This window comes from Amia ocellicauda, chromosome 12, assembly GCF_036373705.1.
Source record: "Amia ocellicauda isolate fAmiCal2 chromosome 12, fAmiCal2.hap1, whole genome shotgun sequence".
Taxonomy (NCBI): Eukaryota; Metazoa; Chordata; class Actinopteri; order Amiiformes; family Amiidae; genus Amia; species Amia ocellicauda.
In genome coordinates this window covers 40,205,630-40,227,130 of record NC_089861.1, presented here as the reverse complement: position 1 = coordinate 40,227,130, position 21,501 = coordinate 40,205,630, and the positions used below count along the sequence as shown (strand labels likewise).

Genomic DNA, 21,501 nt, shown 5'->3' with positions numbered 1-21,501 from the left:
TGGTAAGAAAAGCCTCCGGGTCATGAAGTGAGCACTGACTCCGGTGGTACTCGATCCCACAACCTTTGAATGACCACTGCCCTTTTCACTAAAAGTCCAACGCGCTATCCATTGCGCCACAGAGCATGCCTACTGATGATGGGGCATCTCAGCGTGCTTGTACAAGTAGCATTTACAGATGTGTTTTTTTAATCGCTCTCTCTGATATAGAGACAAAAGGAAATGATGGGTTCTTCTTTTAGATAATACGACTCATGTTGACTTGACTGTGAGGGAAAGTTTTTGTCAGGCACACTGTCTGTGTGTTTGTCTGTCTATCTGTGGCTGTCTGTGTGTCTGTGGCAGTCTGTGCTTGTGGCTGTCTGTGTGTGTGTCTGTGGCTGGACCGATGGGGCTGATTGGAAACATCATCGACCTGGGTTTCTCTTCATCACAGATACATCTTTCGCTGCCCACATGCCCGAATTGCTTTTCAGCTGGATCACAGCCTCGCCCCAGGTGGGCAAAACCTCCAAAAGTGGTACAAACTCATCCACGTATTCCAGTGTTTCCGAGAAAGCTTGGCATAGTGAGTGAGAAAGTCAACCCTGACAGTGTGGCGACAGATGAGAAGCCACGGAATTGATGCACTCTGTGAGGTCATAGAAGTCAGCTGTGAGAGAGTTCTGAGATGTCATCGCTGAACTGGCAGTGAAGGGAGAGGGAGAGGAAGGCAAAGCATGTACATGGCTTCTCTCGCTGACTGGGCAAGATTGGATTAATGAGAGAGTGCAAGGACGGAAATGCAGTTGTTTTCTCGAAGAGTGTAGAAGAGTTTTCTGGTCTCCTGATGGAGGTGTGGGTTCAAATACCACTTCTGACAGACTGATTTATAGCATGACCAATGCTAGGAATTGCAAAAGTGTTCTTTTATTTTCTGACATTAAGCTGTTGGTCACCTCGACTCGGTTGCATAAGTGTTGAAAGTCACGGATTCCCGCAATTCTGTGGCCTCATTCTCAAGGCTATCTTCTATAATACACCTCTCAAAAAAATAAGGGAACACGTAATCATCACAGCATAACACCAAGTCAATTACACTTCAGGCATATCAATCTGTACAGTTAAGAATCCAAAGCGGTGGTGAATCACTCTCTCCTTTTTTGGTGCAAATTAAAGTGACAGCAGGTGCACCGGAGAGAGGCAACAGCAAGACAACCCCAAAAAGGGAATGGTTTTGCAGGTGGTGGCCACAGACGATTGCTCTCTCCTTATCCTTCCTGACTGATTCTTCTCTAGTTTTGCCTTTTGCTAGTGTCCTTGTCACTACTAGTATTATGAGGCGCTCCCTGCAGCCCATTCAGGTTGCACAGGTAGTCCAGCTCCTCCAGTATGGCACATCCATACGTGCCGTCTGAAGAAAGTTTGCTGTGTCTCCCAGTACAGTCTCAAAAGCATGGAGGTGGGAGAGTTACGAATTATGCAATGTACGGTGAAGATCTTGAGGTTTCCTAGACTTCGATCACGGAGATCCGATGTGTGATTTAAGAGTTCCCGCAGTTTTCTTGGTCAGTATATAATCTCCCGGTGGACGTATACATCCTCTCAGAATGGCCGAGTGGTCTAATTTGCCAGACTTAAGGTGTTGTTCCCTTGAAGAGTGTAGAAGGGTTTTCTGGTCTCCTGATGGAGGCGTGGGTTCAAATCCCACTCCTGACAGATTGATTTATAGCATCACCAATGCTAGGAATTGCAAAAGTGTTCTTTTCACACTTGTGTGTAATGCATTTTGCAGCCAAATTACATAAACATGAGGAAATGCCTGGCAGAGAGACTGCTTTTGATGGCCGGTTAGCTCAGTTGGTTAGAGCGTGGTGCTAATAACGCCAAGGTCTTGGGTTCGATCCCCACATCGGCCAAGACCGATCGGAGGTGCTCATCCGTCTAGTTCGAGTCCTGTTTTTTGAATGTTTGACATGAAACTCCCTGAAGGCAAGCGTAGTAGTGCACTTAAGCAGTGGTAGGATCCACAAGACTTCATCAAGCACTGTCAAAGTCGGCCATCTACATGCACACGGGAAAATGTCCTTTCGCCGCTTTGCTTTTCTCAGAACACTTCATTTGCATTCTGTCCTCTGATAGTTTCAACTCGTGGGCTCCTGCCAATTCCTTATTACACAGACTTGGAGAGGGAAGCAATGCCAGTGGCTTCAAGAATCAACGCAAGTTTCATGAATGGCACATCTAAGCATTGGTGCCAACCAGACATTGAGCTGTTGGTCACCTCGACTCGGTTGCATAAGTGTTGGAAGTCACGGATTCCCGCAATTCTGTGGCCGCATTCTCAAGGCTATCTTCTATAATACACCTCTCAAAAAAATAAGGGAACAAGTAATCATCACAGCATAATACCAAGTCAGTTACAGTTCAGGCATATTAATCTGTACAGTTAGGAAGCCTAAGCGGTTGTGAATCACTGTCTCTTGTTTTGGTGCAAATGAAAGTGACAGCAGGTGCACCGGAGATAGGCAACAGCAAGACAACCCCAAAAAGGGAATGGTTTTGCAGGTGGTGGCCACAGACGATTGCTCTCTCCTTATCCTTCCTGACTGATTCTTCTCTAGTTTTGCCTTTTGCTAGTGTCCTTGTCACTACTGGAATTATGAGGTGCTCCCTGCAGCCCATTCAGGTTGCACAGGTAGTCCAGCTCCTCCAGTATGGCACATCCATACGTGCCGTCTGAAGAAAGTTTGCTGTGTCTCCCAGTACAGTCTCAAAAGCATGGAGGTGGGAGAGTTACGAATTATGCAATGTACGGTGAAGATCTTGAGGTTTCCTAGATTTTGATCACGGAGATCCGATGTGTGATTTAAGTGTTCCCGCAGTTTTCTTGATCAGTATATAATCTCGCGGTGGACGTATACATCCTCTCAGAATGGCCGAGTGGTCTAATTTGCCAGACTTAAGGTGTTGTTCCCTTGAAGAGTGTAGAAGGGTTTTCTGGTCTCCTGATGGAGGCGTGGGTTCAAATCCCACTACTGACAGATTGATTTATAGCATCACCAATGCTAGGAATTGCAAAAGTGTTCTTTTCACACTTGTGTGTAATGCATTTTGCAGCCAAATTACATAAACATGAGGAAATGCCTGGCAGAGAGACTCCTTTTGATGGCCGGTTAGCGCGTGGTGCTAATAACGCCAAGGTCTTGGGTTCGATCCCCACATCGGCCAAGACCGATCGTAGGTGCTCATCCGTCTAGTTCGAGTCCTGTTTTTTGAATGTTTGACATGAAACTCCCTGAAGGCAAGCGTAGTAGTGCACTTAAGCAGTGGTAGGATCCACAAGACTTCATCAAGCCGTGTCAAAGTCGGCCATCTACATGCACACGGGAAAATGTCCTTTCGCCGCTTTGCTTTTCTCAGAACACTTCATTTGCATTCTGTCCTCTGATAGTTTCAACTCGTGGGCTCCTGCCAATTCCTTATTACACAGACTTGGAGAGGGAAGCAATGCCAGTGGCTTCAAGAATCAACGCAAGTTTCATGAATGGCACATCTAAGCCATGGTGCCAACCAGACATTGAGCTGTTGGTCACCTCGACTCGGTTGCATAAGTGTTGAAAGTCACGGATTCCCGCAATTCTGTGGCCGCATTCTCAAGGCTATCTTCTATAATACACCTCTCAAAAAAATAAGGGAACAAGTAATCATCACAGCATAATACCAAGTCAGTTACAGTTCAGGCATATTAATCTGTACAGTTAGGAAGCCTAAGCGGTTGTGAATCACTGTCTCTTGTTTTGGTGCAAATGAAAGTGACAGCAGGTGCACCGGAGATAGGCAACAGCAAGACAACCCCAAAAAGGGAATGGTTTTGCAGGTGGTGGCCACAGACGATTGCTCTCTCCTTATCCTTCCTGACTGATTCTTCTCTAGTTTTGCCTTTTGCTAGTGTCCTTGTCACTACTGGAATTATGAGGTGCTCCCTGCAGCCCATTCAGGTTGCACAGGTAGTCCAGCTCCTCCAGTATGGCACATTCATCCGTGCTATCAGAAGAACCAGAAGGACCAGTATCTGCTTTTTTGTGCGAGGAGGAACAGGAGGAGCATTGCCTGAGCCCTCCAAAATGACCTCCAGCAGTCTACTGGTGTGCATGTTTCTGACTAAACTGTCAGAAACAGACTCTATGAGGGTGGCACGAGGGCCCGTCATCCTCTAGTGGGACCTGTGCTCACAGCCCAGCACCGTGCAGCTCGATTGGTATTCGTGAAAGAGTGTGGAGGCACCGTGGTGAACGTTATTCTGTCTGCAACATCATCCAGCATGATCGGTTTGGCTGCTGGTTTGGAAAGAAACACAAAGTGCCCTCTGTGTATTCACTATGCAACCATCAACAACTCTGACCTGGTCATATATATGTCCCAGGGCATCATCCTGTGTCTGGTCCATAGCGAAATCGGAAACCCGGTTGAAGGCGGGATCCAGTGTCGGGCCTTCCACTGGAAGAAGGAGAGAGGAGGTGAGTCCCAGAACTCGTTCCTTCCCCTGGGTCCAACAGGGTACTGTTGGCTGCTACACGACTGGAGTCAGAGGGAAGGCTGTCCCTGCCCCTCTCATCACCTGCAGTCACTAATGGTGATCGGTCCCCAGAGACATGTCCCAATTGTGCCCCAGCCAAATCAGACAATGAGAGCCTAGGATCTTTAATATTGGACAGAAATTCAGAGCCTCTGGGTCGTCCTCCGGTCCCATCTTTGGAATCTGCAGACCTGCCCAAGCCGGGTTTGCTGCGGTAAACAGCAGGGTTAGGTGCAGGAGCTGGTACTTGAAGTTGCTGGACAAGCGTCTCGAGAGTTTGTTGTTTTTGAGCCTGCAGCTTCACCACTGGGGCCAACAACTGTTCCACTGGAGACGCCTCCATAGCTGTCCTTCCGGGTACAGAGTTCAGGGTAAGTATGTCACAAAGCTTCCCCACATTGGCCACCAAATGTAAATGCCGGACACAATAAACGGAGAGAGTCTCGGGTTCCGGCGGTGTCCGAGCTTTATTGGGGTTCACAATAGTCCAACAGAAAAAAACACAAAAAGGGGAAAACAAGGCAAAACCAGCACACAAAACATCCACACAAACAGGGTGCTCCGGGCAGTCACAATAAAGTCTCCCTCGGGGAAGGAGAGGGATTAAATAGATGAAGCACACCTGCCAATGACGTCACAGTCGCCTCAGTGATCATTGCCTGCAGCCGTGAGCTCACAAGCTGTCTGCGAAGCAGCGGACAACACGGCTGCAACACATGAGCACCTAATTAGTGTGCGTCAGCAGCAGCCATGCCGTGACAGACAGCGTCCTGCCAAAATCACAATAAGATGTATAAAAGTACAGAAAAACAAAATGTAATAAACTAAAAATGATCTTTAATACATAGAACTAAAGAAAATAGGTTTAGTGTTTACAGATTCCTTTTTGGAAATACAATGACATGCAAATGAGTATTTACATTTTATTTACAGCTGGTGCTCATGTGTCACTGTGCCCCTCAGGCTGTGGCAGGCGGTGACATATTGGGCAGCCAGGGAGGCTGTGTGTCCCTCCTCCAGGAGGACTGACCATTTTTATTTTTTCTCAGTTTTGTCAAAGGTAGGGTGGCATTCATTATTTTGTTAAGGAATGTGTCCCTTATTTTGGGCATATTTATTGCATTGCAGGAGGAAGTGCAACTCTCTCTCTCTGTCTCTTTCTCTCTCTGTGTGCGTCCGTCTGTCACTGGAGGCGTTTGTCGTCCCCGTCCAGTGACACCCTCTTAACTCCCCCGGCCCCCTGGAGCGTGACCTACAGCCGAAGGGAGCGCCTGAGGGCTGGTTGGAAGCATCTTGGACTCGGGTTCCTCTTCATCACCAGAAGGGGGAGCCGGAGTAGATTCCTGCAGAGATTGACACTTGTTTTTTTGTTTCAGCAGAAACAGTGCGGAGGCGACCCAAATCCTGCTGGGGGGAGGTGTTTAAAAAAAAAAAGTTTTATCTTCTTCATAATGACATTATCCTTCAAGAAAAGACAAAGGGCATCAGATGATCAATACGTTAATACATCTCTTATAATCTCTCTTTAAAATACCAACTATTACAATGTTAACCATACATAAACAAAACAACCTATGCTTTTGTTTTTAATGTTGCTAGATCTCACAGTGATAAAATAAGGAAGATATGGTTTAACCAAAAAAGTTGATAAAACATTTCTTGGCAGAGCGCAAACAGAGGACATGTAAATAGGCTGACATTAAATTAAAGATAAGATTCTAAATAAGCTATCTTTTCTCTTCAGTCATGATGAGGAAAAATTGATAACTTGAATAATTTCATTCAGAATGACAAAGTTGCTCAATGTAAGCGCATTTTTCAGAGTAACGTTAGCACAGCTTCCTACAAATTGTCTGATAGATAAGATTAAAAAAGAAATCAGCTATCGGCTATGTTACAAATGAGAATTATACTATTAATATTGTACATTTATGATCATTATGTTTGTAGTTTGGATATGTCGATAATATATTTGACAGTAAATGGGTTTTATACGGTGTGTCCAAAAAAACTAAACAAAAACCCATCCCAATTTGCGTTACGTGATCGGGACCACTCCGTGGACCACAGTGCCGAGGTCCGGACCACTCAGTCGCTGTGGTCCAGACCTTGGACCAAAAAATGTTACAACCCCTACTGCTCCGCTGTGTCAGTTGTTTCTGTAACTGAATCACAAAACTGGGTTTTGATGTGCTCCCCACGTGCGTGTTTACAACGTCACTGAAGAAAAAAAACATCGAATCTGGAACACTGACGAGAATTGGAAGAAGCCGTGGCTGTGGCTAACTGTGTCTGTGAGTAGTATAGATGGCAGCATCACTTATTTTGACAGCCGGAAGTCCCGCCCTCCCTATGTACTTTTGAACTGGAACTCCTCTCTCCTTCCCAGCACCCCCCTGGGTTACTCTTTGACCCTCCCTCCTTATGTACCATTGAACCGGAACTCCTCTCTCCTTCCCAGCACCCCCCTGGGTTACCATTTGACCCTCCCTTGTCAGCCATCTTGGATGATATCGGCCATTTTGACTGATATCGGCCATTTGTAAGGTCATAGGTCATCTGGTAAGATGGTAGCCATTTTGTTAGGGTGACATCCATCATGGTGAATGTCCAAGGGCACCTCACACTGCTGGTGTGGAGGTGTAATGTTTAATAGCATAAACTGTGTTTTTAAGGTTATATTGTTTTATGATACTGTTTAAGTAAATAAAAAGAGAATAAGAAAAGTTTTAAATACATATATATATTTAAAGTTATATTGTTTTATGATACTATTTTAGTAAATAAAAAGAGAATAAAAGTTTTAAATACAGATATATATATATAATCAATAGGTTATATTGTTTTATGATACTGTTTTAGTAAATAAAAAGAGTATAAGAAAAGAAAAGTTTTATATTTTATTTTAGGTTATAATGTTTTATGATTTGTTTTAGTAAATTAAAAAATAAGAAAAATAAAAGTTGTATATACACTCACCTAAAGGATTATTAGGAACACCATACTAATACTGTGTTTGACTCCCTTTCGCCTTCAGAACTGCCTTAATTCTATGTGGCATTGATTCAACAAGGTGCTGAAAGCATTCATTAGAAATGTTGGCCCATATTGATAGGATAGCATCTTGCAGTTGATGGAGATTTGTGGGATGCACATCCAGGGCACGAAGCTCCCGTTCCACCACATCCCAAAGATGCTCTATTGGGTTGAGATCTGGTGACTGTGGGGGCCAGTTTAGTACAGTGAACTCATTGTCATGTTCAAGAAACCAATTTGAAATGATTCGACCTTTGTGACATGGTGCATTATCCTGCTGGAAGTAGCCATCAGAGGATGGGTACATGGTGGTCATAAAGGGATGGACATGGTCAGAAACAATGCTCAGGTAGGCCGTGGCATTTAAATGATGCCCAATTGGCACTAAGGGGCCTAAAGTGTGCCAAGAAAACATCCCCCACACCATTACACCACCACCATCAGCCTGCACAGTGGTAACAAGGCATGATGGATCCATGTTCTCATTCTGTTTACGCCAAATTCTGACTCTACCATCTGAATGTCTCAACAGAAATCGAGACTCATCAGACCAGGCAACATTTTTCCAGTCTTCAACTGTCCAATTTTGGTGAGCTTGTGCAAATTGTAGCCTCTTTTTCCTATTTGTAGTGGAGATGAGTGGTACCCGGTGGGGTCTTCTGCTGTTGTAGCCCATCCGCCTCAAGGTTGTACGTGTTGTGGCTTCACAAATGCTTTGCTGCATACCTCGGTTGTAACGAGTGGTTATTTCAGTCAAAGTTGCTCTTCTATCAGCTTGAATCAGCCCATTCTCCTCTGACCTCTAGCATCAACTAGGCATTTTCGCCCCCACAGGACTGCCGCATACTGGATGTTTTTCCCTTTTCACACCATTCTTTGTAAACCCTAGAAATGGTTGTGCGTGAAAATCCCAGTAACTGAGCAGATTGTGAAATACTCAGACCGGCCCGTCTGGCACCAACAACCATGCCACGCTCAAAATTGCTTAAATCACCTTTCTTTCCCATTCAGACATTCAGTTTGGAGTTCAGGAGATTGTCTTGACCAGGACCACACCCCTAAATGCATTGAAGCAACTGCCATGTGATTGGTTGGTTAGATAATTGCATTAATGAGAAATTGAACAGGTGTTCCTAATAATCCTTTAGGTGAGTGTATATATATATATATATATATATATATATATATATATATATATATATATACAAGGTTATATTGTATACATTTGAGAAAAATAAAAGTTGTAAATACACATATATATTTCATTTTAGATTATGTTTGATTATACTGTTTTAGTAAATTAAAAAATAAGAAAAATAAACGTTTTATATATATTTAAGGTTACACTGTTTTATGATACTGTTTTAGTAAATTAAAAAGAAAAATTAATATTTACCCAGAGTGGGATTTGAACCCACATGTGTTTTTAGTTTATATGTTTTATGATTAGGGTTAGGATGATACTGTGTTTGCAAAATAAAAAGGTAAGAAAAAATTGATTAAGAAATGTATAGACTTACATATATTGCATGTCATTACATATATATTTAAGCAAACACAGATAAACACACATACCTATATCTCTTTAGTTTATATTTATCAATAGACAATAGAGAACAACAGTGAAATATATAGAATTATATCTGTTCATTTTGACCAGCACTGTACTTATTATATTTGTTACATTAGTGAATGCTCAAACGTAGCCTTAACATGTATCATATTTAAGAATATACTGCATTTCATTCCATTACACACACACACACACACAAACATATATATATCTTGTTAGGTTTTATTTATCAATAGACACTAAAGACATGCACACCACTTTTCTTAGAGAGACACAGTGAAGCACTATTTGTGAATACTCATATGTAATAAATAATATATGTATTATGATTTGTTTGTGCTCAAATGTATAGAATTAATAAAATACACACACACACACACACAATGGTGACTTTTATTGTGGCAAACAAGCATTTTACAACATGGAACATAGTCAGAAGTAGAAAAAGATACTCCATGAAATGTTGTATAGATACTTGTAATCATTAATTTCTGGTTCACAACACCAACATTGGACAGAAACAAACACTGACCTGTACGGAGTAATGTCATTTCCAGCATATTCCATATATATTCTATTCAGTCTTTCACTCTTGGCTTCTTTTTCAAAGTTATACCAGGTTCTAGCGACAAAGTACATCAGGTATCTATTGTAAATAAAGTGAGAAACACTTAAGTTTCTATTCCTTTGGAAATACCTTATTTTTCAAACCTACAAATACATGGTGACAACTGCAAGCATGACACACATACAAAACACAGAAATAGGGACCACACTGCAAGGATATAATAAGCACAAATGGTATTTTACTGCAAATTTTAAGTTTTGTAAAATTATTTATGTAACTTCTAGGAGTAATCTGCAAACTACATAGTGAAAATGCAGTCAGTCTTCAGGAAACACACACAGCAGACTGAAATAAGCACAACGTCATATTTATATGAACCAAAACTGCATTCTACTAAACCCTGAAACTCTGAAAAATCACTACAAACTCTATGTTTTGTAAAATGGCTTATTTCACAGACACAGAAACAAATAGGCTCACCCTCAACATATTCCAACACTTACAAAAATTATGATGTAAACTTAAAGGTTTACCAGTAGTACAGGGGTATTATTAATCTATTCATGCAACTTTTAGACACTTGTCTAATACAGAGCTAACAACTGCATTGATAGCGGGTAGCAGGGCTTTGACAATGCTGTGCGGTGGGGTTTAAAATGACTTTGTAGGCCAGGGCTTTAAAACCTTACCCCATTGTAACATTTTCAAATTAGCCTCCAACCCCTAAAATACTAAGACATGTTTTTTGTATCATATGTATCATGTTGTTATACTATGTACATTAATGTGGTTTATAATTTTGATTTAATTTGACATAATTTTATCATATTTTTAATTACAAATTCATATATATAAATAACAAATACTATATAATAATAGTAATAATAATGCAAAAACATATTAAGCAATCATATTTTTACTTACAGAATAATATATTTAAAATAACAATATAATAATTTAATAATAATAATAATAATAATAATAATAATAATTTAAAAACATATTAAACAAAACTCACCCTGACTTTGTCACAACCTCAGGATGGGGAACCTCTGCTGTAGACCCTCATCCACTCTGTCAACAGTTTGTAGGTGACATGTGCAGAAACATGAAAACTCAGTCTTGGTGGGGTGTTTCTGTCCAGTGGTCTGATCTGATACAACTTTCTACTACATTTCATATTCTATTAAAATATAACAAATTAGTAGTTCATAAAAAAGTGCTCCTGCTACTCTTATGAGTGTCTCTACAGCCCCTCATTGCTCCCTTGCATTACAGAGCATGACACGTGCTCTTCACATTGAAATTCACATTCATGTTGATGTAGGACTCGTCAACACAAAACTGTACAAAAATACATGAAATACATAAACAATACAAACATTAAGAACAGAAACCACTTTCAATCTGACATTTCACAGTATAGAAATTAAATAAGTTTGAATTACCTCATGGTTTTCCTCAGGCTCGGAGCCAGGCCCCATGTTGCCATCAGTGTCAGAAGCTGAGCGCTCTGTGTAAGATTCAGAATAACGTTCAGCTGTGTGCGGTGGAGAGGGGAAATGGAGATGCAGAGCAGGCAGAGTGTCTGTGAGACGGGTTTCTGTCCTGCTTGTCCTGCAGAGCCTCTCTTATCTGAAATGGCACTGGACACAACCAAAGCAGCAACGTCCCACAGGCAACAGGTCCTTAAGAGAGAACACTGTCAAATGTAACATTCAATAAAAGTCCACAGTTTTGACCATTTTCAGTTGAATTAATCCTCCGCATCAAATGCATTGAGACCATACACAGCTTTCAGATGCCTTGTACTTTAAGATATGTTGTATATTTAGGCTACCCTGTTATTGCTTGAATAAAATGTTATTTTATGAGAGCAGTAAGAAAAAGGGGGAACAAAGATATATAATTCAATTAATAATTTTAAGCACTCTTGCTATTAGAAATAACTAAGATGAAGGCCTAAACTGGCTATCTAGTAACTGTTTAAAAATAAATGGTTTTCCGTGAGTGTGCTAAAGAAATGAACTTCTCATTTCTGTCATTACAGTGAACTAACTGGAATACGTACAGCATACACCTAACAATTGCTAAGAATTAAATGCTTTTCTTTATGAAATGTAAGATTAGTGCTCAAAATAATTAGACATCTATATTTCTAACTGGGCTTGATTATGTTGACTGTTTATGGCTGTGCTTTGCCATTAATTCCAGTTTTCACCTTGTTCTCTATGGGTTGGTTTCAGAGCATGATTAGCACTAGTTTAAGTACATTACTCAGAATATGTCACTCACCATTGTTTGGTATACAAAATGATTTAGCCTGAAGGACAATAAAGCATTGGTATATAGTTCTATACTAGGCTAGCAAAAGTAATTTACCCATGTACATAAACAACCTACAGTCTGAATTCAACCTTCTTGGCTCTGACTCACATGTACCAACTTTTAAAATCTCAATTTGACTTACTAGTAAAAGTTACAAAGTGAGAGGGATTTAACCATAGACAAAGAACGATAGGTTGCATATGCAACCCCGGTTAACTGAGAAAAGAAGGACTGCCCAAGGGGGAGGGGTTTTCAGCGTGCATCGCTGGAACGCATCGAAGACTTTTGTCTATCAAAGCTGCCATTGGCCCTTGTGCCCGTCACTCAAACAGGACCCTTCCACTTCCTGTTTGTATAAAAGGTGACGTCTGCACAAGGACTTCCTCTTTTTGCCGGGAGCTTGAACTCCTGCGCGAGCTTGCAACCCTTGGGCAGTGCTTGTTTTCTCAGATAACCGGGGTTTCATACGCAACCTATCGTTATCTTTCGAGTCAGAAGCACTGCCCAAGGGGGAGGTGTTACAGTATAACCAAACCGTCGCAAGGGAGGAGGCAGCGAGCTGGTAAGAGAGCCTGCCCCGAGGCGAACCTACTAGGAGCCGTACCAACTCTATGATAGAACCACAGGGGCCCCTTGGGCCACATCTGGGCTGCTCAGACGCGAAGACCACAGTCACGCTGAACTGGGAAGAAATAAGCAATGGTGTATCCACAGGCAACAAGACCTTGTGCCTACCATGAAGCCTAGTAATAGCAGTCTCCTGCTCTACTAGCAGGGCTAGGAGCAGGGCCAATACCCAGACCACACCATATAAGCACAGGTCGCAGTCCGTTGAGCCCGTGCTCAACATACAGCGGCCTATCCAGACTAGATAGCCACTGCTGGATAGTTCAATTACGAATAATGGAACTATATACACAGTGGACCAACAAGAACCAACTCAAGTGCCTTCCGCTGGACACCGCAGCAGTGGCCTCAGCACTAGCATAGCTAGGGCGGGGCCACAGACTGCTGGCAAAGGAACTATATACATAGCGAAGCACGAGTGCCCTCGCTAACAACAGGAGCAGTTGTCCATTCTAAACTTAATAAGGAGCGGACAAGCTCAACTGTATATTCTAAAGAACTATATACACTGCGGGGCGCAGGAGCCAGTTCATGCACCACACACATGACACAGGAGCAGGATACCCACTGCGGAAGCTAGCGGCAACAGATGCTCTAATGATGTCAATAAATGAACTATATACACAGCGGGGCACAAGAGCAAACTCAAAGCCTACTGCTGAATACAGCAGCAGCGGCCCTCAGCACAGCTAGTATAGCTAGGGAACTATGTACAATGGCGGGGTACACGTGTAAAAAACACATGCACTCCCACCTATAGAATGAACTGTATACAAGTCACAGTCCGGTAGGAAGGGATAACGGTTCTGCATTGCTTTTCCCAAGCATGCTCAACAGGGGCAGACAGGGATAGAAAAGCCAGGAGCCAGTGCCTAACAGGCTACTGCGACTCAGCTGAAGCCAACACCGGATTCCCAATAGAAGGAACTGGGCCCGTCACGTCCAGCCTGTACAACCGAACAAAGGTGTGTGGCAAGACCCAACTCGCAGCCGCACAGATGTCTGCCAGTGGGGCGCCTTGGAAAAAGGGCCCACGACGTGGCTACACCTTGAGTCGAGTAGGCCACCAGGTGTTCAGGCACTGGGGCTCCAGTTGACTCATAAGTCGTGGTAATGGTGTCCACAATCCAGTGCGAGAGGCGCAGCTTTGAAAGCGCCCGGCCACAAACAATTGGTCCGAACATCGAATGTCCTTGGTGCGCTTCAAATAGCACCTGAGAGCCCGCAGCAGGTCAACAGGTGTAGCCTACTCTCCTCCTCCGAAGAGAAGGGTGGAGGATGGAAAGCCATCAACTCAATAGGCCTGTTGATATGGAAAGGAGACAGCACCTTCGGGAGGAATGCAGGATTAGGTCAAAGTGTAACCCTGGAACCATCTCCTGCAAAACGGACACACACAGGGTGAACAGACAGGGCATGTGACTCGCTGACGTGATTGCCAGCAAAAATGCCGTCTTCAGTGACGCAAACCTTAAGTCATATGACTGCAAGGGCTCAAATGGGGCCTTAGAAAGCGTGTCCAGCACTACATTAAGGCGCCATGCGGGCAAAGAAGGAGCGTGGGTAGGCCTCTGCCTACGTGCACCTTTCAGAAACTGCGCTGCTAAAAAATGAGGGTCCGGAGGCTCGCCATCAATCCTGACATGACATGAGGAGAGGGCGGCTAAATAAACCTTGAGCAGCCAGTAGGGCACAGATCTGGTCCATCTTGGTGCAGCATCTCGCCCCCTGTCTTTCAGGACGTGACTAGGACCCCGCGGGTCCGGTCCCTGACAGAGGGGGCAGATCACGTCACCACTCCAAGCCGGTAGCATGCGGTGGCCACACGTGGCACAGCAGCGGGGATGGGAGGAGGAGGAACGGGGTCTCTCCATACCGTCAATACCACGCTCGATATTGTTATTTTATATATATTATTTTGTAAGTAAAAATATGATTGCTTAATATGTTTTTGCATTATTATGACTATTATTATATAGTATTTGTTATTTATATATATGAATTTATAATTAAAAATATGATAAAATTATGTCAAATTAAATCAAAATTATAAACCACATTAATGTACATAGTAATACAACATGATACATATGATACAAAAAAACATGTCTTAGTATTTTAGGGGTTGGAGGCTAATTTGAAAATGTTAAAATGGGGTAAGGTTTTGAAGCCCTGGCCTACAAAGTCATTTTAAACCCCACCGCACAGCATTGTCAAAGCCCTGCTACCCGCTATCAATGCAGTTGTTAGCTCTGTATTAGACAAGTGTCTAAAAGTTGCATGAATAGATTAATAATACCCCTGTACTACTGGTAAACCTTTAAGTTTACATCATAACAAGTGTTGGAATATGTTGAGGGTGAGCCTATTTGTTTCTGTGTCTGTGAAATAAGCCATTTTACAAAACACAGAGTTTGTAGTGATTTTTCAGAGTTTCAGGGTTTAGTAGAATGCAGTTTTGGTTCATATAAATATGACGTTGTGCTTATTTCAGTCTGCTGTGTGTGTTTCCTGAAGACTGATTGCATTTTCACTATGTAGTTTGCAGATTACTCCTAGAAGTTATATAAATAATTTTACAAAACTTAAAATTTGCAGTAAAATACTATTTGTGCTTATTATATCCTTGCAATGTGGTCCCTACTTCTGTGTTTTGTATGTGTGTCATGCTTGCAGTTGTCACCATGTATTTGTAGGTTTGAAAAATAAGGTATTTCCAAAGGAATAGAAACTTAAGTGTTTCTCACTTTATTTACAATAGATACCTGATGTACTTTGTCACCAGAACCTGGTATAACTTTGAAAAAGAAGCCAAGAGTGAAAGACTGAATAGAATATATATGGAATATGCTGGAAATGACATTACTCTGTACAGGTCAGTGTTTCTTTCTGTCCAATGTTGGTGTTGTGAACAAGAAATTAATGATTACAAGTATCTATAAAACATTTCATGGAGTATCTTTTTCTACTTCTGACTATGTTCCATGTTGTAAAATGCTTGTTTGTCACAATAAAAGTCACCATTGTGTGTGTGTGTGTGTGTGTGTGTGTATTTTATTAATTCTATACATTAAAGCACAAACAAATCATATATACATATATTATTTATTACATATGAGTATTCACAAATAGTGCTTCACTGTGTCTCTCTAAGAAAAGTGGTGTGCATGTCTTTAGTGTCTATTGATAAATAAAACCTAACAAGATATATATATATGTTTGTGTGTGTGTGTGTGTGTGTGTAATGGAATGAAATGCAGTATATTCTTAAATATGATACATGTTAAGGCTACGTTTGAGCATTCACTAATGTAACAAATATAATAAGTACAGTGCTGGTCAAAATGTACAGATATAATTCTATACATTTCACTGTTGTTCTCTATTGTCTATTGATAAATATAAACTAAAGAGATATAGGTATGTGTGTTTATCTGTGTTTGCTTAAATATATATGTAATGACATGCAATATATGTAAGTCTATACATTTCTTAATTGATTTTTTCTTACCTTTTTATTTTGCAAACACAGTATCATCCTAAGCCTAATCATAAAACATATAAACTAAAAACACATGTGGGTTCAAATCCCACTCTGAGTAAATATTCATATTTCTTTTTAATTTACTAAAACAGTATCATAAAACATTGTAACCTTAAATATATATAAAACGTTTATTTTTCTTATTTTTTAATTTACTAAAACAGTATAATCAAACATAATCTAAAATAAAATATATATGTGTATTTACAACTTTTATTTTTCTTAAATGTATACAATATAATCTTGTATATATATAAAACTTTTATTTTTCTTATTTTTTAATTTACTAAAACAAATCATAAAACATTTTAACCTAAAATAAAATATAAAACTTTTATTATCTTATTCTCTATATAACCTTAAATATATATATATATTTAAAACTTTTCTTATTTTTTAATTTACTAAAACAGTTTCATAAAACAATATAACCTAATATATATATATAACTTTTCTTATTCTTTTTATTTACTAAAACATTATCATAAAACAATATAATCTTATATATATATATATATATATATATATATATATATATATATATATATATATATATGTATGTATTTAAAACTTCTATTTTCTTATTCTCTATATAAACTTATATATATATATATATATATATATATATATATATATATATATATATTTAAAATGTTTCTTATTTTTTAATTTACCAAAACAGTTTCATAAAACAATATAACCTATATATATATATATAACTTTTCTTATTCTTTTTATTTACTTAAACAGTATCATAAAACATTATAACCTAAAATATATAAAACTTTTATTTTCTTATTTCTTAATTTTCCAACACAGTATCATGAAAACAATATAACCTTAAAAACACAGTTTACGCTATTAAACGTTACATCTCCACACCAGCAGGGTGAGGTGCACTTGGACACTCACCATGATGGATGTCACCCTAACAAAATGGCTACCATCTTACCAGATGACCTATGACCTTACAAATGGCCGATATCAGCCAAGATGGCTGACATCCAAAATAGCCGATATCATCCAAGATGGCTGACAAGGGAGGGTCAAATGGTAACCCAAGGGGGGTGCTGGGAAGGAGAGAGGAGTTCCCGTTCAAAGGTTCATAGGGAGGGCGGGACTTCCAGCTGTCAAAATAAGTGATGCCGCCATCTATACTACTTCTGTGGCTGTCTGTGGCTGGACCGGAGGGTTGGACCTGGGTTTCTCTTCATTACGAATACATCTTTCGCTGCCCAGGTGCCCACATGCCTGACCTGCTTTTCAGCTGGATCACAGCTCCGCCCCAGCAGGGTAGAGCATCCAAAAATGGTACAAACTCATCCACGTATTGCAGTGTTTCCGGGAGAGCTGGCATACTGAGCGAGAAAGTCAACACTGACAGTGTGGCGAGAGACATAATGTATGTGCTCTGTAATGTCATTGCTGTCAGGTGAGAGATTTCTATGATGTCATCGCTGATATAGCAGTGAAGTGAGAGGAAGAGGAAGGGATAGCACGTGTGTGGGCTCACTGGCTGCCTCAGCTAGAATGGGTGAATGAGAGAGTGCAGGAACGGAACGCAGGAAATATACAATTGTATGTGACAGGCCGCTGTCTGTCACGGCACGGCTGCTGCTGACGTCTGCTGATGAGGTGCTCATGTGCCACAGCTGTGTTGTCGCTCCCTCGCTAACAGGCTGTGGACTCACGGTTGCGGGCAATGAGCACCGAGGCGATTGTGATGTCAGTGGCAGCTGTGCCTTCTCTATTTAATCCCTCTCCTTCCCAGATGGAGGCAGCTAACCCGCTGAGAAGGAGGACTGACACTCCCAACCCTGACTGCCCGGAGCACCCTGTTTTGTGTGGATGTTTCGTTTTGGTTGTTTTTACCCCTTGTATTTTGTCCCGTTTACCCTGTGAACCACAATAAAGCCCGGACACCAACGGAACCAGAGATTCTCTCCATCCCTGTGTCTGGCTTTTACATTGTATTATGCATATTCTGAATCGATTTGTAATGTATATTCATGATTTATTGATTGAAAGAGTTCTGTTTCTTCTGGCTAAACTTGTTTGCACATTGAATATTGAATTGTAGTGTCTGTGTGTGTGTGTGTGTGTGTGTGTGTGTGTGTCACTAGAAGTCCAGCACACTATCCATTGTGGCACAGAACCACAAAACTGTACGACGAAGATACTCTTCTGCATGCCTGCAGATGACCGGGCGTCTCAGCGTGATTTGACAAGTAGCATTTACAGTTGTGTTTTTTAAATCCCTGTCTCGCTGATTTTGAGACGGATGGAAATGATGGGTTCTTCTATTTGGTAAAATGGCTTTGCTCACTCGAGAGGCAGCCAGGTTAAGCGGGCAATAATGCACAAGTAGCTCTGTCTTGCGAATCTTGGAACTGTCCATTGGACGTACACGGCGTCAGTCGTCAAGAAATGTCAAACAAGGAATGCCCACAACGATGGTGGGATAGAAAGCCACGGGTGCAAAATACAACGGCTTAGTAGTCCATGGCCTTAAGTACAAGGCCACCTGATCCAGCTGTTCCCGGAGATGCAACTGACACGGAGGGGGACTGGTACAGTGACAGTGGCTAGGAAAAGAAGCAGCGTATGAGGTCTTGATAGTCAAGCAAGGATTTGGGACAAAGTTGGCATTCCAGAAAAGTAAGAAGTGAAGGCATCAGCGAGGCACTTGACTGCAAGATACCTCTGGCTGTCACGAGGAAGCCCAGCAAGCTCTAAGTTTCATGAAGTGAGCACTGACTCTGGTGGGACTCGAACCCACAACCTTTGAATGACCACTGCCCTTTTCACTAGAAGTCCAACGCGCTATCCATTGCGCCACAGAGCCACTTGTCACCATACTGTTCTGCACGCCTACTGATGACGGGGCATCTCAGCGTGCTTGTAGAAGTAGCATTTTCAGATGTGTTTTTTAATCCCTGTCTCGCTGATATTGACACAAAAGGAAATGATGGGTTCTTCTTTTAGATAATGCGGCTCATGTTGACTTGACTGTGAGGGGAAGTATTTGTCAAGCACACTGTCTGTGTCTGTCTGGCTGTCTGTGTGTGTCTGTGCTTGTGTGTGTGTGTCTCTGTGTGTGATGTGGGACAGTGCCCTGTCTGAGTGCCAAATATATTATATTCCCACCATTGTTGCAGCAAGATTGTGTAACCCATATATGAATTTAAGCTTTGTGTATGGCTCCGGAGAGGACAGGTACAGTAGTTCTGTGCAGGTGATTTTTAGAAAAACATTTTCATCCAAGGACATAGAAAGAACATAATGTAAGACACAGGAGACGTGTGTGTTAAAGTTTGAGGTACCTCATTACCATCATCTAGTTGCCCAGAAACCAAAGGGAGTCCTCTTGTATATGATAGCAAGTTCTTTAGAAAAACTTTAGATGTGTCTTGCCCAGTGACCATCTCCGGAGCGCTTCGTTGTAGCTCAATAAACTTTTTTGGTATTATTTCAGTTAAATCAGGTCCTGATTATTCCTTGTCCGCCTGTTTATTGAGGGAGTAAAATTTGTCCCTATTAGTGCGTCTGTGTCTGTGTCTCTGTGTGTGTGTGTCTGTGGAGGGTTGACATTTTTGATATCCATAACATCAGAGCAGATGAGCTGAACATGTTTCTCATTATGCACACTGGGCACACTATATTGAATAGCGATAACACTACACACATATGAACACCAAATTATTGCTGAATCTATAGTTATGTTAACTCTGAAAATGATAAAATGATCATCTGAAACACACAACAATAAAGCAACGAACATCATTCCACAAAGCAAAGCGAGCACATACAAGGATACTGTAAATTGTAACTGTACGCATACACTAATGTACAAGCACAATGACCATGAACTCAGACCCAATTCTTGGTGGGGGGGGTTTAAGACTAGAAAAGTCACTGGTGCCATCACTGGTATACATTGATTACAGATCGGGCCCTGTGTTCAGTGTGGCCACTGCTACCTACCTACATACCAGAGGAGGCTGGTGCATAGAGGTGCGAGAGAGCAGTTCTGGATCAAACACACCTGCTGCTGCGCTCTGCTCTCCAATGCGCACTGCAGGTCAGTCTCAGGACCAGACAGTGCGCAGTAAGTTGACCATTGAAATACTCTTGCTGTGCTGGATTTTATTTCTGCTATGACACTGACAATTTGATGAATGGTGATAGCTAGTTTAGGGTTACCATACATCAGAGGAGGCTGGTCCACAGAGGCAGAGGAGGTTGCTCCTCCTCTATCTTTGAGTGTTTAGCTGTTACTGTTTCTTCAGTTATATTTGTACTATATTACCTTGTTATAGTGTTAAAATGTATTTTCATTTAATAGTGTGGTTTTTCAAAGTAAATACTTTTTATATACATTAATCATATTAACTAAAACAAATATGATTTTCTTTTTAGTAAAAATAATACTAATCGTTAATGTTATTTATTGTTTGTTATTGATTGTTAAAAAAATATGTTTTAGCTCACAAGTTTTTGTGTTCTTTTCTTGGTAAATCATTTTAGCACCTTTTTGCCATGTATTGAACAAATAAGTGCTGTTTTTTATTTGACCTATTTGTATATATTTGCACAGTATATAATGTTACATAAGGGTCCAGGGATTGAATGTTACACTCATAACTTATTGTTCAGACATTAATACATAGATTTTGTTTTGCATGTAAATACTTGTTTGACGTCATAACACTTTGTTGTAAAAGGTACTTCTTAACATACAGTGTTAAAGATGCATTCTAGTGATGTTGGGGGGAGTTGTGTACCCATTCTCTCCAGTCAGGCATTTTCTTTATTTTTGCATATTAAGGGGAACCTATTTTGTTCACTAATACCATTCCCTCTTGCACTGAACACATGCTCAAGGAATGTGTCCATATTGAAGCACTTTTGGGGGTGAGGCGGGTGGAAAAGTTGTCTGTATTGTCTTGTGTTCATGGCAAGAAGGCATCACCGTTGTCTATTGTGTTCATTTTAAAATACATTTGTCACTAGCAAATGGTAGCAAATATGGTGGTACATTAATGCTGGATTGTTATGAATAGCCCAGCTTATCCTTGTAATTTGCTTCAATCTTGACTTACAAACTGAGTTTTTAAAACCAATTTTAAAATCATGCCCCCAGACCCCCCTAGCAGACCTCTCTGTAATAATCATGGCCTCCTTATGGCCCCCGCCCCATTTTCAAAATCCTAGAATCAGTGAAATGATTTTTGTCCTGTTTTTCATGTTGTACAGAATTGATTTCT

The 21,501-nt window shown here is 41.0% G+C and overlaps 2 non-coding genes across 2 annotated transcripts; one reads left to right on the top strand and one right to left on the bottom strand.

The window, feature by feature from the left end:
* Window positions 1–1,824: 1,824 nt before the first annotated feature.
* Window positions 1,825–1,898, top strand: trnai-aau (transfer RNA isoleucine (anticodon AAU)). The gene has a single exon. It is a non-coding gene; the product is annotated as a tRNA-Ile (tRNA).
* A 17,090-nt stretch (window positions 1,899–18,988) lies between these two features.
* On the bottom strand, window positions 18,989–19,079 carry trnar-ucu (transfer RNA arginine (anticodon UCU)). The gene is given in 2 exon segments: window positions 18,989–19,024; window positions 19,043–19,079. It is a non-coding gene; the product is annotated as a tRNA-Arg (tRNA).
* Between the last annotated feature and the right edge of the window lie 2,422 nt (window positions 19,080–21,501).